Source organism: Asparagus officinalis, chromosome 3, assembly GCF_001876935.1.
Source record: "Asparagus officinalis chromosome 3, Aspof.V1, whole genome shotgun sequence".
In the NCBI taxonomy this organism is placed as follows: Eukaryota; Viridiplantae; Streptophyta; class Magnoliopsida; order Asparagales; family Asparagaceae; genus Asparagus; species Asparagus officinalis.
Genome location: NC_033796.1, coordinates 62273424 through 62279471, shown reverse-complemented (window position 1 = coordinate 62279471; position 6048 = coordinate 62273424).

Genomic DNA, 6048 nt, shown 5'->3' with positions numbered 1-6048 from the left:
GATTTAACATATTTGTTAGATCTAAACAATCCGATTTATGGGAAGTTATTGAAAATGCTTATATTATACTCACTTCGGAAAAATCTAAGTGGAGTAGCAATGATAAAATAATGTTTAATATGAACAAGCTTTTGTTAGAATACTTACTTAATGCCTTTGACTCATCCTTTTCTAACAAATTTGTTCATTTTGATAGTGCTTACAATTTATGGAAATTCATAGAAGCACATCAAGGCAACTTGGAGGAAATCCAACGTAGTTTGGAGGATTATTCTTCAAGTGAGTGTGGAGCATCATCATGCACACGGCCACTAGGCGATAGCCCTAGTGTGGTAAGCGATTCGGAATCCGATAGTGATATATCCATCAATGAACTCGCTTGTGCATATGATAGATTAATGCATGCCTATACTAAGTTGCATAATAATTTTATAGATTTGAAAAGCAAGCATGTTAATTTGAAATCCGATCATGAGTTGCTAGGTTCCAAATTTGATATCATTGCAAAAGAAAATATTGTGCTTAAAGAAAACAATGACTTATTAAATTTGGAAAATGAAAATTTGACCTCATCCATTTCTAGCTTATCTCATGCAGGGCTGGATCTGAGATTCTAGGGGCCCTGTGCGAAAAGTAAACACAGGGCCTTTCTCAATAGACAATATACAAAATATCATATCCAGAAGGATACTTTTTTCCTCATGCAGGTGGATCTGAGATTCTAGGGGCCCTGTGCGAAAAGTAAACACAGGGCCTTTCTCAATAGACAATATACAAAATATCATATCCAGAAGGATACTTTTTTCGAGGCATTTCTATAATAAAACAAAAAATATTACAATCAAATTGAAAGAAGTCAAAAGATTAGGAAGAATACAACCTAATTTGAAGCCTTAAATCAAGTGGAAGAGGTACTCGAGTAGTCTGCAAAAGATAGTTGACACCATAATAAACATGTCTATAACCTGTTCATAAACCTGTTCAAAACAGAAAAGAAATAATAAATGCCTCATCACTCATCAGCAGAAATACAATTGCATGACACCATAAGCTCAAAAAAAGATGAACAGAACTATAAAGGAAAAGAGAATTACAAATGTCTATAAGCTAACATAATCAACAAAGTATTAGTTTTTTATTTGCACAAGACATTATATAGGGCCAATAACATGGCAAGAGTATCCATAAATTTAGCTCTTTGACTTCTAGTATTGCCTGAAGATGAATACAGCTCCTAGGATACTTGAAATGTTAGTTCTATAACTGCATGACCTTAAATAATGGTGGCGATTTTGACAAGGTAACTTCACATGAATGAATCAACTCAACGAGTCATGCACTTGGTTTTCTTTTCCCCTCTGTTTTCTTTTCTTGAACAAACATTCTAAATTTGCATGAAGTTTGCACAAATAAGCTAAAAGCAACGGCAGTTATGTTTTTTTTTTATGTCTGCATACTTGTGGAAGTATCCTCACCAAACTTAATTTTAGTTACACGTCTAAATCTCTCTGTTACAATGAAATTACTAGGCCTGCCTTTTTGAATCCTAAAAAACTAATAAGCTAAAAGCAACAAACTGTCAATTTTCTCTAATTCTCTTCAATGGGTACCTTTTATTGAACATTTGAACTCGTTAATCGTTATACTACATTTGATTTTGACCCAAGACTTCTCTTATTGCAGATTAGCATGAAAAGAGATGGAAATTCTATTAACATCATTAATCACCAAAAATACCAAGATCCATCATCCACGGCCACCCCCTATACTAAGTTGCATAATAATTTTATAGATTTGAAAAGCAAGCATGTTAATTTGAAATCCGATCATGAGTTGCTAGGTTCCAAATTTGATATCATTGCAAAAGAAAATATTGTGCTTAAAGAAAACAATGACTTATTAAATTTGGAAAATGAAAATTTGACCTCATCCATTTCTAGCTTATCTCATGCAGGGCTGGATCTGAGATTCTAGGGGCCATGTGCGAAAAGTAAACACAGGGCCTTTCTCAATAGACAATATACAAAATATCATATCCAGAAGGATACTTTTTTGGAGGCATTTCTATAATAAAACAAAAAATATTACAATCAAATTGAAAGAAGTCAAAAGATTAGGAAGAATACAACCTAATTTGAAGCCTTAAATCAAGTGGAAGAGGTACTCGAGTAGTCTGCAAAAGATAGTTGACACCATAATAAACATGTCTATAACCTGTTCATAAACCTGTTCAAAACAGAAAAGAAATAATAAATGCCTCATCACTCATCAGCAGAAATACAATTGCATGACACCATAAGCTCAAAAAAAGATGAACAGAACTATAAAGGAAAAGAGAATTACAAATGTCTATAAGCTAACATAATCAACAAAGTATTAGTTTTTTATTTGCACAAGACATTATATAGGGCCAATAACATGGCAAGAGTATCCATAAATTTAGCTCTTTGACTTCTAGTATTGCCTGAAGATGAATACAGCTCCTAGGATACTTGAAATGTTAGTTCTATAACTGCATGACCTTAAATAATGGTGGCGATTTTGACAAGGTAACTTCACATGAATGAATCAACTCAACGAGTCATGCACTTGGTTTTCTTTTCCCCTCTGTTTTCTTTTCTTGAACAAACATTCTAAATTTGCATGAAGTTTGCACAAATAAGCTAAAAGCAACAAACTGTCAATTTTCAGGCTGCAATTAATATAACAGACAGGCAAATGGAAGTAAGAGTGCGAAGTTTGCACAAAGTTTTTAAAATGCATGTTTCCTTCTTGAACTTGTTATAAGCAAATCCAAGTTTGAAAGGCACCAAGCAGCCGGATTTCTATAAGAATGTCGACAAGTTGAAGGATAAGACACATTCTGATTTCTAAATTTTCAGAACAAACAGGTAAGATTCAAATAATATTGTAGAATTATATCATTCCACGAAAACATGAAGTCATTGAAAAATCTCTCCTCTTAGAAGAGGGTGATGATGAGAAATGAAATCAGCTTATCTTTCTCTTGGTTTCAATCCTATGATTGTGGTGCTTAGTGCAGTGCCAAAGTGAAATATTAATAGTAATAATTTCTCAATGTTATGTGAGAAAGGAGTTTCTAATCCTAAATGGAACGAAAAACTGTCCAAACTGAAAATTGACAGTGTTTGTGGTTGTGACATAATATTACTGATGTGCTATTTTTCTCTTCAATGGGTACCTTTTATCGAATTCGTTATACTGCATTTGACCCAAGACTTCTCTTATTGCAGATTAGCATGAAAAGAGATGGAAATTTTATTAACATCATTAATCACCAAAAATACCAAGATCCACCCCCATCCACAGTATAGAGATGGAAATTTTATTAACATCATTAATCACCAAAAATACCAAGATCCACCCCCATCCACAGTATCCACTAAAAAGAAAAAAACGATTTTTAAGATCAACTACAACACGAATTTAAAGGGGGGAAGTTGGTATTTTTGCAAATAACGCATAAAAAAAAAAACATCATCTTAACATAAAAAAATTCAATTTTTTTTGAAAACTTATTAGCTCCATGATCAAATTCATTCCATTAAAAGCCAATAAAAAGGTAACATAAAAAATAAACCAAGATCCAACAATGGACAGTTAATAAAACCAAGATCTAAACTAGTTCCCCTCAAATTTTCCCCCAAAAATGGTAAAATAGAGCGTTATCCATACCAGATCCAACAATTCCTCGAATCCTAGGGCAAATATCGGCGATTTCTTGCGATCTCTTGCCTTTGATTTGAGAATTTAGATAAACTTTTGATTTATTTTCGCCCCCCTTTTGAATTGGGGAAAGACCGGAAGAGAGAGCTCAGAGGGCTGAGTTGGAACTTGGAATGAAACATGGGTTAGGAACTTATGTGGGGTGGTTTAGGGTTATACATATAAATATAAATAATTTTTTGGGGGCCCCTAAAAAATTGGGGCCCTGTGCGGTCGCTCATCTCGCGCATGCCCAAAGCCGGCCCTGATCTCATGCTAAGAACAATGCCATATTAGAAGTAGAGAACATTAGAAATGAGTTTAATTCTTTTACAAATGATCATATATGTTCTACTTCTAATGCTAATGCTTCTATGCCTAATGATGAGTTGAACAATATTAAAAATCGTATTTCATCTTTAGATTCAACTCTTAACACATGCATTGTTAATAACAAGAAACTTATGGACTTATGTGCAAAGTCTCGTGCTAACTCTTTAAAACCAAGCACTCACTATGCACATATGTATAGCAAAGTTTACAAATGCTCAATTTACGGTCGTAAAGGCCACATTGCTAAATTTTGCTATGATGCACACAAATCTTCTAAGATAAATGCTTCTTGTACATCTCATAAGGCTTCTTCATCACACACACATGCACACACATGCACATGCATCTATTTCTCATCATAAGCATGTTAATGTGTATAAATGTGATCTATGTGGTCGGTTTGGCCATTTGGCAAAGTTTTGCTTTGACATGAAAAAGAATTCTAGTTTGCCAAATGTTTTTCATAGACCACATGTGTTTAAGTGTGATATTTGTGGTAGATTTGGCCATTTGGCAAAGTTTTGTTATGATTTAAAAAATTATTCAAACTTACCAAATTTCTCAAGTAGACCACATTTGTTTAATGATGTTTCTCATTTGCAAAATAATTCTAAAAGACAATCTTTATTTGCAAATGTTCCACGTGCACCTTTTAATGGTCAACATAAGCAAATGCTTCCTTTCCATTGTACATATTGCAATCGGAAGGGTCATTTGAGTAATTATTGCTATGACCGATCCCGTGCACCATATATGTCCAAGAGGGTTCATAACCCTAGGACTTTGAGCTTTAATGATAGGGGTCATGTCCCTAAACAAACCGGCACCAAGAATACTTGGGTGCCAAAATAATTTTTAAAGCCAAGAATTTTAGTATTTTTTCTTTTTCTTGGTTTCGAAAAATGTATTTTAAAATTTTATGAAAACAATTCCTTTTATTGGTTAAAATCTTTTGTTTTCATGATTATTTGATTTGCTTCCATAAGAGGACTACGTTTATATAACCCTCCGGAGTTATTGGGTGTTTATTCCCAAACATTGTTTACCGGGTGAAAAACATATTTATATGGGTTGTTACTAGCTCAAGAGCTAGATATAATTGCCTCTCTTGATTATGAGTGGTTTGATCAAGTCTTACAAAAGAATTTTTTTTGTTGATCAAACATTATTTTTGGTTTAAATGGTTGATTTATGATTTCATTTGGTTGATTTGTTTTCATTCGAAAACTCTTTTTGCATGATTCTCATGTTTTCTCTCTTTTGATTTCATAAATCTATTTTGTATACATGGTTTTTAGGCTTGTATTTTGAGACACCTATTTATCATGACATATCATTATGTGTTCTCATTATCTTGTTTGTATATGAGTGATATTTAGCATATTTTTTATTTATGCTTGCTCACATATGTTTTGCCATGATCTTCATCGCATATATTCTATATGGCTTTTTGATAGGGGGAGCAATCCCTATAAATATTCTTTTTATACTCACCCATGCTTATTGATAGGGGGAGCTTTCGCTCTCTTAATTCTTTTGTTCCCTTTTTGATGTTGTCAAAGGGGGAGAAATATTGTGAGTATATTCTTTCTTGTTTATATGCATGTGAATTATAAATTATATATTCATTTACTTCATGCATATGTTTCTTTTTGTAAATTGTTTGTCATCATCAAAAAGGGGGAGATTATTGGCCTTCTTGTTTTGATGATGTTTAACAAACAATTTACCACTAATGTTGTTTGTCTAGTATTTGTGTTTTCTTATTTATTATAGACAAACAACGTTGTTGGAGGATGGATGGATTGCGCCATAACGACCATATCAAATGGAGGTTGGCGGAATTGTGGAGTGAAGCAACATACAATTCAAGTTAAAGATCAAGTTCAAGCTTCATCCGCAACGTGTACCAAGTCAAGCTTATTGAAGATCAAGATCGGCTTGGGTAATCTAGTTTAGGTTTTGTTAAGTACTCTAAGCTCAATTATC